Source organism: Protopterus annectens, chromosome 1.part1 (assembly GCF_019279795.1).
Source record: "Protopterus annectens isolate FY-2018-M chromosome 1.part1, PAN1.0, whole genome shotgun sequence".
NCBI classification, from domain to species: domain Eukaryota; kingdom Metazoa; phylum Chordata; order Ceratodontiformes; family Protopteridae; genus Protopterus; species Protopterus annectens.
This window is the reverse complement of record NC_056726.1, coordinates 1,180,204,394-1,180,216,694: the sequence shown is the minus strand read 5'-3', so window position 1 is coordinate 1,180,216,694 and position 12,301 is coordinate 1,180,204,394.

The window sequence follows — 12,301 nt, the reverse complement described above, 5'->3', positions numbered from 1 at the left end:
TTTTTTAAAAAATTTTAAACCTTTTTTTGTTATACGTTTATACTTATCCATGCCTGGACATATTAAATACATTTAAATCACTATTCTTTTCATTTAAGAACTAATTTTATACTATCAGTGGAGGCCAGGACTAAAGTCAGCTCTAAAAAATATATCCACGTATATTCAGCCAGTTCTGTAGCTGTGATCAGGTCACTACCATGTTTAGTTTTATATATCTGTTGTAATACCCTAGATTGGCTCCGATTTGTCAAAGTAATATGTTTAAATAACAAATTTATATTCCTCTTCTAATTTCTGACAGATGAGACTATATCCTATCCTTCAACCTTCAGTCTTCCACATATAAAATGACCTACATCATTCACAGTTAACAAGATATACAGCATTTTGTATGTTATTTGTAACAGAAGACCTAAATATAAATTCTTGTCCATTTATCTTGTGAATAAACTCACATTCTTTATTAATAAACTTATAAAAGCTATAATTGTAGCAGGGTTCTGTACTGTATCTCATGCCTACCATCTTCTTATTCTTTGTTTTAAGTTCTTTATAACATAATTTTTGTTTTGAAATTTTATTTATTTGGTAAAGCAATGGTTTATATCTCCAGATGAAACTCTCCTTAGCATGGAGAACATCAATATCTGTGCAGTAAAACATAGACTGGGAGCATTACTCTAGCTCCAACACCCTAGTCCAAAGGTTCCTAGAATTTATAAACTCAAATGCTATGGAACAACTTGTTACCACTCCCACAAGAGGGGAAAACATACTGGACCTGATCATCACCAACATGGGGACTCTATGCTCCAGACCAGAAGTGTATCCCTCACTGGTAAGATCAGACCATAAACTAATCTCACTGGATATTCACATCCCGACCCCACCCCCTGCCCAGAAAACCACAGTGAAAAACTTCTCTAAAACAAATTTCACACTCCTCAAAACCGAGGTGGAATCCTTCAAAGCCCCCGGACCTGTGGAAAATATGGCCCAGACCGCAGAATCCTTTATAAACGCATTCTATGAACACCTGCAGGAATGCATGGATCATGCGATCCCAGTAAAACCAAGACCCAATCCTCCAAAGGCAGACATCCAGTCTGGTGGACCCCAGCCATATACAATAGAAGGAGGAAGCTACTAAATGATAGAGCAAAATCCCAAAAAGGGAAGGCATCACTGATCAGTATTAGCAAAAAACTACGGGCGCTCATAAAATTGTCTAAGGCCAGCTTCGAGAGAAAAATTGCACAGGAGACTAAGGATAATCACAAGGCTTTCTTTAGTTATGTTAGGAACCTGGGTGGTAATTCCCAGATATGCTCAGAATTGGTCCAAAATGACAAAAAATATACCGAACTGCCAACATCCTAGCTGACAGGTTCAGCACAAACTTCTCCCCCACCTCCCCACCAAAATGGCAAATATCTATCCCAGCAGAGTGCTGCCCCCCTGCCATCTCAGATGCTCAGGTAAGAGCCGCCCTCTCCAAAGCAAAAATCACAGCATCAATGGGACCAGACGGTGTCCCGGGCTGCGTCCTACATGAACTCCAAGAAGAGCTAAACCCAAACATAAAACTACTGTTCAATCTCAGCCTTACTACAGGATATGTGCCCTAAGAGTGGCGTAGAGCAACAGTGGTCCCTCTCCATAAAGGTGGTGCCTCAGCGGATCCTGGAAACTATCGCCCCATAAGTCGGACTAGCTTGGTCTGCAAAGCTATGGAAAGGATCATCATAGACCTCATAAATAAAGATATTGGGGACCTACAGACACTGGATCTTACCCAGTTCGGCTTTAAGGGCAGATCCTGCCTCTTAAACCTGGTTGATTTCTTTGAAACGGTCACCAAGGCCATTGACGAGGGGAAGGTGGTCCACACAGCCTACCTGGACCTCGCAAAAGCCTTCGATACAATACCCCACTTGGGCATAATAGATAAGCTCACCAGCTTAAATATAAACCCCTATGTCACTAGATGGATTGCAAACTGGCTCAAGGACAGAACCCATATGATTAGAATTGCTGGAGCCATGTCAGACTCCAAACCGGTTACAAGTGGTGTCCCACAAGGCTCAGTCCTGGGACCTCTCTTGTTCAGTATATATGTCTCTGAGGTAAAGGCCAACATGGAAGGACTGTGGCTGACCAAGTTCGCAGATGACTGCAAACTGGGTGCCATAATCAACTCTCCAGCTGACACAGGCATCCTCCAAAAGGGCCTCATAGAACAGACAACTGCTGCCAGAGCCATGGCCTCAAGCTAAATGCCAAAAAGTGTATAGTCATCCCCTTTGGCAAAACAAATTACCACATAGGTGGTAATCCATTAAGCACAGAATAAGTAATTAGGGACCTGGGGACCCAAGTTGATCATTTGACAACCACATGGCCAAAGTGATTAGAAATACATTTTATATAGCCCACCTAATCATGAAGGGATTCACATCTAGAAAAGGGGAGGTCATCGTGCCTCTTTACTCATCCCTCATCAGGCCCATAATTGAGTACAATGCCCCTTTTGGGATGTACCATACCAGACACTTGCAGCAACTGGAAAGACCCCAAAAGTACCTCACCAATAGGATCAAAGGGCTCAAACAGATGCCATATGCTGCCTGGTTAAAGAAACTCCAGCTCTACTCAGTGTCATACCGCCTGTTCAGAGGTGATCTGTGCCTGACGTATAAAGCCATGTGCAACCCGGAATTAATGGACATGCTGCACCTCAGAAAATCCAAATCCCATTGAGCTACGCGCTCGAGAGACTTGAACCTCAGCACTGAAATAAATAGGACATGCTGGTGGGACAGATTCATAACCCAGTGGCTCCCTTCACTCTGGAATAAAATCCCAGTCCAGGTTAGGCAGAGTCCCACATTGACTCTCCAAGAGGAATCTTGATGAGTGGATGGGAGATCATAGGTTTACCCTGGCTATCACTTCTGTGTCACTGTTGGACAGAGGCACAGTATACGAACCTCAAAAAAAAGGCATAGCAAAATTAATTTAAAATGGGTGGTGAAAGCCAAACACACTCGGGCTAGGCTTATAAATGCCCTAGGGCAGATAGCCTAGTATGAACCTATGAATTATAAAAAAAAAAAAAGCTAATATCTATTTTGTTTTTTACAATTAACTAACACGTTTATATTTACATTATTCATATTTGCTGCTGTCTGCCTGTTATTCTTGTGCATTGTAACATATGTATTTTAGATGAAAAGAAAATACATGCATCTCGTGACTTTAAATCTTTATTTAAGCAGGCCAGTCTTGTGACTTTAAATCTTTACTCAACTATTTGTATTTGATTTTTATACACTAAAACTGTTGTGTACCTTTTGACTATGCTATTAGAATAGCAGATATATGCTCTACTTTACTGTACTACTGAAAACTGAATGGAAGTGTTAAGTATTTGAGAATAATTTGTCCAGACATCAGATACTACCATGTATATTTAACCATTTTCAAAACAGACATATTATAAAATATATTTTTTGTACAGATCAGCTGTAGTTTCCTGCTCTCTTTTAATGTGTGGAAGAAGTCCATTTCTGTCAGTTTAGCTAATGCTAATTTATTTTCCTTATCCTGCAACTGCTATTCAAGAGTTTCCTATAATGTTGCATGGTCTGATATTTTTCAGTAACCTTCTAACACTCCTATGCACTTTTGAAAATAAGTGTATGTATAACTTGTCTAAGCTTCCTAAACTCATTGTGTCTTTTTGTTACAAAAGAATGTAATAAACTTCTAAATGTACTAGAGGTTCTATCAGTAACTGATTTGACTCGCATGTGGTGTCAGAACAAACTGTTAAATATCTGAATATAATGGAAACCTGTTACACTTAGTTAATTCTTTATCATGAACAGATCGGCCTTCATGGTCTATTTTTTTTAGCAATATGATGCAATACTTTTTTATGGCATAATACACAAAATGCAGTTTTTGTTTAATCACACAGTAAACATTTGTCATACCCCACATGGTTTTCTTTTAGATACCAGTCAAATATTGCAATACATTTGCATAATGCCTATCAACTTTCCCTGATGAGGTGTTACATTTACTAATGTGCTGTGTATACCAACATTGCAATTTACTAAAGCTTGGTTTACTCCTGCATGAATTATGTCTAATAATATCCAAACTGTCTAATCTGCAAACTGTAATAGCATCCACACTAAAAATGTGACAGAAAAAAGTCTTGCCAGTTAGCAAGAAAACAGGTGTGATCAGGCTGTTATTGCAGATGGTTGGACATTTTTCAAAGTCACTTGAAAAGCTGGTGAAGCACAGCAGTCAGTGGACTGCTGTACAAAGTAGATATCCACCTTTTCTTGAAGAATTAATAACACTGCGACTTTCCTGGACTTCAGGTTCAATCTGGATTTAGACATCTAAAAAACTTTACTGCTATGAGCTGCATAAACTGGAATACTTCTGTTTAGAAATTACACATACATACAAATGTTAGTTACTGCAATTTGAAGTGACCCTCTGCAGGGCTTACCCACTCCCTCTGTTTGAATGCAGGCTAGCTTGCCATTGAAAAATTATACGGTGCTGCTTGCTGGCTGGATTCTGCTGAAATCAAAGTCTGGTTATATTTGCATTCACAGTCTGTTGCATACAGAAACTTGCAGAATATACACTGATGAGAGAATATACTTTGCAGCATCAACTTAGAGCAGTAACAAATAACTTTTTATAATAAACCAGATGGACTAACGTTGCAGCTTAAAGTACTGTTCCACTTTACTTCTCATATAGTACAGATGTCAGAGATACAACATTTACCTTGGGACAAATATGTCCCTACCAATACCCCTAACATAACTGGATTGATACAGATCTTTATATACAATTTTAGTCATGCACACACACATACATTTCCTCTTGGTATTATATTTTAGAGAATTGCTCATCCTGTAGAAATAATACTGATTGTTGCAGATGCTGAAGCAAACTGCTGACTTGATATTATGTTTCAGCTTTTCTGACAGTGTGAACATCCTGTTTTATGTCTTTAGTATTCTATTTGCATCTTTGTACAAGAACATATGTTCTTGTGCATAAGTGCAGAAAAACATGTTTAAGGAAACATATTGTAACAGTGTCATTCTTTTGTCCATTCTTTTTACATGCTGAAAAACATGTTTAAGGAAACACATTGTCACAGTGTTTTTAAAAGCAGATTTTGCATTTTTGCTCTTGCATACATCACATATTTAAGCAAGCTTTATTTTATACCTTATTTATGTTACATATTTATAACAGAATTACTTTCAACCTTAAAACCCTGCTGAGCATAATCTTACAAGTCTATACCTCTGGTGTGTTTGGAAAACTGCAGTTTCTGCATGAAACATATACAATCTTGAGTCATTTACATATACTCTAATTATTAGAATTGAACTGATCTGATTCTGGAACTTTACTTGTCTGTTCTTTATACAAGTATGTGAAGTTTCTTCGTATAGTATACACACATTACTAGAGCTGAACTGATCTAATTCTGAAACATTACTCGTCTCCCCTTTTTAGAAATATAACATAGGAGTTAAACTTGTCTTTAATGACACAATATCTATGAGGCACTCCTTTTCTTGCATGGGATCTGAACTTTTGAATTTAATGTAAATCTTGTATTGTGTAAATTAGCAAAACATTTAATAACCGTGAATGCTTTTTTGTCTGTCCATATCAAGATATTTGCAACACTTTATTAAAGATCTTAATGTCTGCTAAATAAAACAATAGCACAAAAAATTTTATTTCCCAGATATGTATCTGTAAACCCTTAATTATGTGAATAAACTTGACCTTCGTTTCCAGTATACACTATACATGTGCATCCAGAATGGTAAATGTGTACCATTACCTTTTTTTTCCTTATTGGTCACTCCCAGTACATCTGTTTGAGGAAAATGTGGTAAGCTGACTCCATGCATTTAGCAACTGAAATGGAATTAATTTTTATCTCTAATCCAAAAATCTGCATGTTCCACTCATAACAATTCTTTAACTTCTGTACATTTGCACAATCTACTGCATCCAAATTTTTACAAGTGTCATCTGTGTGCACTACTGTACATTCTGTAGCATTTTTTCATAGAACCTTGTTACTGAAGTCTAAAAGAACAAACAACTCTGATGCCACAGCCATACCTTTTACAATCTGAGCTGTTCACTGCTGCACTCTTTTACCCTTTAAATTCTTACAAAACTACACTCCGGTTTGCTAGTAGAGGTGTATCTGTTACTGAAATTGATATGTCTGTATAAATCAGTACATTTTATAATTTATTTTCCATAAACAAATATTGTTACATCTTTCAACCTTAACTAATGACAGTTAAATAATCTGGTTTGGTATTGGTCTGCCACACCCTCTATAGATAAGCCAAAATAGCACTGTCTTCAGCTATCATATGCACTTTATTTTGCCCTGAAACACTAGGAATAACATTGACTTGAGCAAAAGTATGCATGTTTTGCCATAAAGTCTGTTTTTTATTCATGTTTACTTTATTAAACTGATCAAAATCTGTACTCTAATCCTTCTTATTCCCCCCAAGTGCAATATTTGCACTGGCATCTGAAAACAAGAAACTAGAATTAATTACATTCTGAGCATCGTTATCTGAAATAATGTGAACTTGACACATTGCAAAATGTTTGCTTTCTGTTTTGTCAGGAAATCTTCATGTTGCATACACTGTTATCTGTATGTGCAACATTGCGACTTAACTCTGTATCTTGAATTACATGTGCTCTATTTACACTGATTTCTGAAGACTGTAGACAAAAATCTGTGTTAAGTATGAAACCATACTGATAGAAGCTGACTCATTCTGAGAATCATGAGACAAGTGTGCCTGTTGCAGTGTGCTTCTGTCATTTAACCTTTTTGCATCTAGAAGGATTAAAATTCCTGAACTAATATTTAAATGAACATTTCCAAAAACACTGTTTTACCCATTTTTTAAACTTTAAACGATACATTTACTGGTGTCTTTACTGTAGAAGTGCTGTTTGACATATTTATACAATTTACCTTTATTGATGTATTTAATCATTCCTGAAATTTACAGTCTGAATTAGAAAATATGAATCCTCACATAATTTTATGATTTGAAGTTACTTGAAGAATGTGTTCTGGCATCTTAAACTTTTAACTTTTTCTTGGCTGTGTGACATCACATTGGAAATGTTAAAGCCTGTTGTCTCCCTTGGAGAGGGTGAAGTGTGTTATTGTTCAGCAGATATGTTTTACACTGGTATTTTGAAAAGTTTGAAGTTCATTGAGACTTTTGTGAAGTTGAAGGCACACTGTTGAAGTTCTTACTGTGCTGCTCATTCAAGTTAGATTTTGCAATATACTGCTGCTATACTGATGAGGCTCTTCCTGAAGTAGTTTTCAAACTAACACTGGAGATTAGTAGTCTGTTATGTAAAATACACAGTTTGATTGCTGATAAGGTTCTATTGGGTTGTGGGACTTACCACTGATTAGGGTTGCAACAGTTGAAGTAACTCACCATTAAAAGAATTGCCATCACTGTAGAATACCAGAATGAGCTGGAAGTAACTGAAAACAAGTGGAATGAATACCTTTATCTGTTAATTACCAACAACTGTGTTGAACAGGTGCCACTCTAACCTTTATTGGTCAAATCCTTTTGCACTTTTCAGACTAAAGTCTGCACATGCTGTAGTTCACTTAAGTATGCTTTATTATGTACAGTGAAGGTAGATGCTTTATTATGTACAGTGAAGGTAGATGTCAACAACGTCAGAGTGTTGTTTTCAATAACAATGCAGATTAACTGAAAGAGTACTCTTCATTTATATTAAAAAAAAAAAATGAAATCGTCCTTTTCCTCCTCAATAGTATAATTAATATTCTGGAATGCTGGATATTGACATGCTTCTGCACTCATAACAGAGTGTCTGTACTGCCTTCTGAAGACTGCACTGCCATGACTTTCTGCATATGAGTCCAAACTAAACTAACTGTATCTGAAGTATTTCATAATACCAAACCCTGACCTACACACATCTTTAGCCTTGCTTCTCAAGCTTTGTAGCAGACAAACAAGATTGTCTTGTACTCAAATGTATAGCACATTCTTTTTTATCAGTATTCTTCACTAAAGGTTATTTTCAATAATTAAAAATGCATATGTAACCTGTGAAGCCTGGATTAATATAGCTGCATTTCTAGGACTTGCACAAAGAGAGCACTGTATTTTTGAACATCTAAAGATATCAGATCCAACAGCATCCTCTATCTTTCTTATTTATATAAGGTGTCCGCTCCTATACATAATTGAATGCAGACAGTAAAATGTTTGTTGACCATTCATATGTTTTTACAGTACTAATGTCATGAGTGTGTGTCGCTGTGCGTGGGTATTTAAGCATATGGAGTGTTGTCCTTTTTATGAATATGACATAATGGGCCATGGGTACCTCTGTTCATAATGGCTGCATCACAGTCCCTGTGTAAATTGTCATCATAACAATATTGTGTTTTCCATGGGAATGTTCTGCATGATAGACATGGTTTTCTTTTCTGTTGTGTTTCGTAATTAATCTTTACAGAGCATGGTACTGAAGGATGTTCAGAAATCCAAACATAATAAAGTGCATGTGTGAGGCCACTGCCCTAATCATCAGAATATGGTGACAATGAGGAGCCTGGACCTGCCCCTGCTTTAGCCATGCTACCTGCACCCTGGAGGACACATGCCCATATTCATGAGAGAGATGATTTTTGGGAGGAGATCAGGAAGGTCATTACTGTTCCAAACAAATGTGAGACATGATGGGGACTTCCTTGAGGAGAGACTATGCAAGATACATTCAGGATGATAACCAGTGAGATCATTCGGGAGTCTGATCCACATCAGGCTGGTCCATTCAGTCAGTAGGTATTGTCTGTTATCCACTTGTGTTATACTGCCAACATGGTGATTGCAATTTAATTCACTGGACTGGATATATATATATATATATATATATATATATATATATATATATATATATATATATATATATATATATGTATATATCTACTGTCACATATACATGCCATATGTCTCATGATGGTGTTATGTGCCATTTACTTTAGTTTAAATGTGTGAATGACACACATTGACATTACACTGTCCACGCATTGTGGCAATTAACCTGCGTATAGTGCTGCAACAGGCAGCCTATACACATTTGTCTTACTGGGACAACAAAGAGACAACACATATTGTCCATAGTCGTGTTACATGCCTTGGATGTCTGTTTTGCCACATCAGGTATGTGCAGTATACAGATGTCATTCCACACAGTTTTGCATGGCAGTTGGCATGATATCCCACTCTCATGATGTAGTGTGTCATGAGGTGACAATAACAATGCCATGTTGGATCAGATACAGGTGTATCCTATGTATGTGCAGTCCCCGTTATCTGACTGCATCAAAGAGAAAGGTACCATTAATCTGTACACAAGGCTACAGATTACATAGTTTTTCACAGCATATTACAACATGGCTGATGTATGTATCATTTCCACACCCATGATGTAGTGACACTGGTGTACACCTTCCATAAACAGTTATATGGAGAATGTTCGTATGTATGTGAGCATGTAGTCAGATACATACTGACACATATGTAGCTGTGCCAAGTGAGTACTCAGTGATGCAGTGAAAATGTGCTATAATGATGCTCACACTCCTCCATAGCAAGCAGTATGTTTGACAAACATATATGTTTCCTTATTTGACATGTATGTGACTGAAAATTTTAACTTGCTTTCCTATGCATGTTGATGCGTCATGATTGCAGATTACGATGTATGTGTGTTTTATACATGTTCAGTTCCTTGGACATCAGCAGTCCATCTGTCCATTTGACATACATTTCCATTTGTTTAAATGGATGTATGTGTGTCTTGTACAGTACCCTGTGTGCTTTACATGTGCATTTGCATTGTGTCACCTTATTGTGTTCTGTTTTAACACGATGTGGTCCCAAGGCTATCCACCTACCTCCCACTTTAATATATCCCTAATGTTTATTGCAGGTATGTTTGTGTTTGTCAAAACTGCTGCCCACTGCCAGTTATTAATTTAAGACTGGGAACATGTGCCAAATCTATGGGCATTTTACAATGGGGGACATGTGCACACAAGTTGCTGGCTAATGCTTGCAATAAGTCCTTGTTCTCATTGTACTTGGATGTGAAAAAAAACTACAGTGGATAACACACATGTGCACAACCAGGTATATCCAATATTTTGTCCTGTTAGAATTTGTAACATCTTATTACTAACATCTTATTACTTGCCATTGTGGTGTATGTATGTGTACTGACCTTGATTTCATGTACATTCCATTTATACTACTGACACATACCTACATATGTACACCTGTGTGCTGCCTTTGACATGGTATGTGTGTGTAACATGCACACATTTGGTTGTGTACACCCAATTATGTAGCAGCCTTTGCTGCCCTTCAGTAGTACTTCTGTCTGGCACTATGCTTGGTAGGTTGCCTTTCACATGCATCATCATAGGGTGGTTTACATCATAGGTTCAAACTAGGCCATCTGCCCTAGGGCATTTATAAGCCTAGCCAGAATGTGTTTGGCTTTCGCCACCCATTTTAAATTTAATTTTGCTATGCCCTTTTTCAAGGTTAGTATACTGTGCCTCTGTCTAACAGTGACACAGAAGTGATACCTGGGGTAAACATATGATCTCCCATCCACTCATCAAAATTCCTCTTGAAGAGAGTCAATGAGGGACTCTGCCTAACCTGGACTGGGATTTTATTCCAGAGTGAAGGGAGCCTCTGGGTTATGAATCTGTCCCACCAGCATGTCCTATTTATCTCAGTGCTGAGGTTCAAGTCTCTCGAGCGCGTAGCTCAATGGGATTTGGATTTTCTGAGGTGCAGCATGTCCATTAATTCCGGGTTGCACATGGCTTTATACGTCAGGCACAGATCGCCTCTGAGCAGGCGGTATGCCACTGAGTAGAGCTGGAGTTTCTTTAACTGGGCAGCATATGGCATCTGTTTGAGCCCTTTGATCCTCTTGGTGAGGTACTTTTGGGGTCTTTCCAGTTGCTGCAGGTGTCTGGTAAGGTACATCCCAAAAGGGGCATTATACTCAATTATGGGCCTGATGAGGGATGAGTAAAGAGGCACGATGACCTCCCCTGATCTAGATGTGAATCCCTTCATGATTAGGTGGGCTATATAAAATGTTTTTCTAACCATTTTGGCCACGTGGTTGTCAAATGAGAGATTGCTATCAACTTGGGTCCCCAGGTCCCTAATGACTTCTTCTGTACTTAATGGATTACCACCTATGTGGTAATTTGTGGGCACTTTGTTTTTGCCAAAGGGGATGACTATACACTTTTTGGCGTTTAGCTTGAGGCCATGGCTCTGGCACCAGTTGTCTGTTTCTATGAGGCCCTTTTGGAGGATGCTTGTGTTGGCTGGAGAGTTGATTATGGTGCCCAGTTTGCAGTCATCTGCGAACTTGGTCAGCCACAGTCCGTCCGTGTTGGCCTGTACCGCCGAGAAATATATACTGAACAAGAGAGGTCCCAGGACTGAGCCTTGTGGGACGCCACTTATAACTGGTTTGGAGTCTGACATGGCTCCAGCAATTCTAACCATGTGGGTTCTGTCCTTGAGCCAGTTTGCAACCCATCTAGTGACATAGGGGTTTATATTTAATCTGGTGAGCTTATCTATAATGCCAAGGTGGGGTATTGTATTGAAGGCTTTTGCAAGGTCCAGGTAGGCTGTGTGGACCACTTTCCCCTTGTCAATGGCCTTGGTGACTGTTTCAAAGAAATTGACCAGGTTTAAGAGGCAGGATATGCCCTTAACAAAGCCAAACTTGGTAGGATCCAGTATCTGTAGGTCCCCAATATATTTATTTATGAGGTCCATGATCCTTTCCATAGCTTTGCAGACCAAGCTAGTTAGGCTTATGGGGCGATAGTTTCCAGGATCCGTTGAGGCACTACCTTTGTGGAGAGGGACCACTGTTGCTGTACGCCACTCTTTGGGTACATATCCTGTAGTAAGGCTAAGATTGAACAGTAGTTTTATGTTTGGGTTTGGCTCTTCTTGGAGTTCATGTAGGATGCAGCCCAGGACACCATCTGGTCCCACTGATGCTGTATTTTTTTTGCTTTGGAGATGGCGGCTCTTACCTGAGCATCTGAGATGTCAGGGGGGCAGCACTCTGT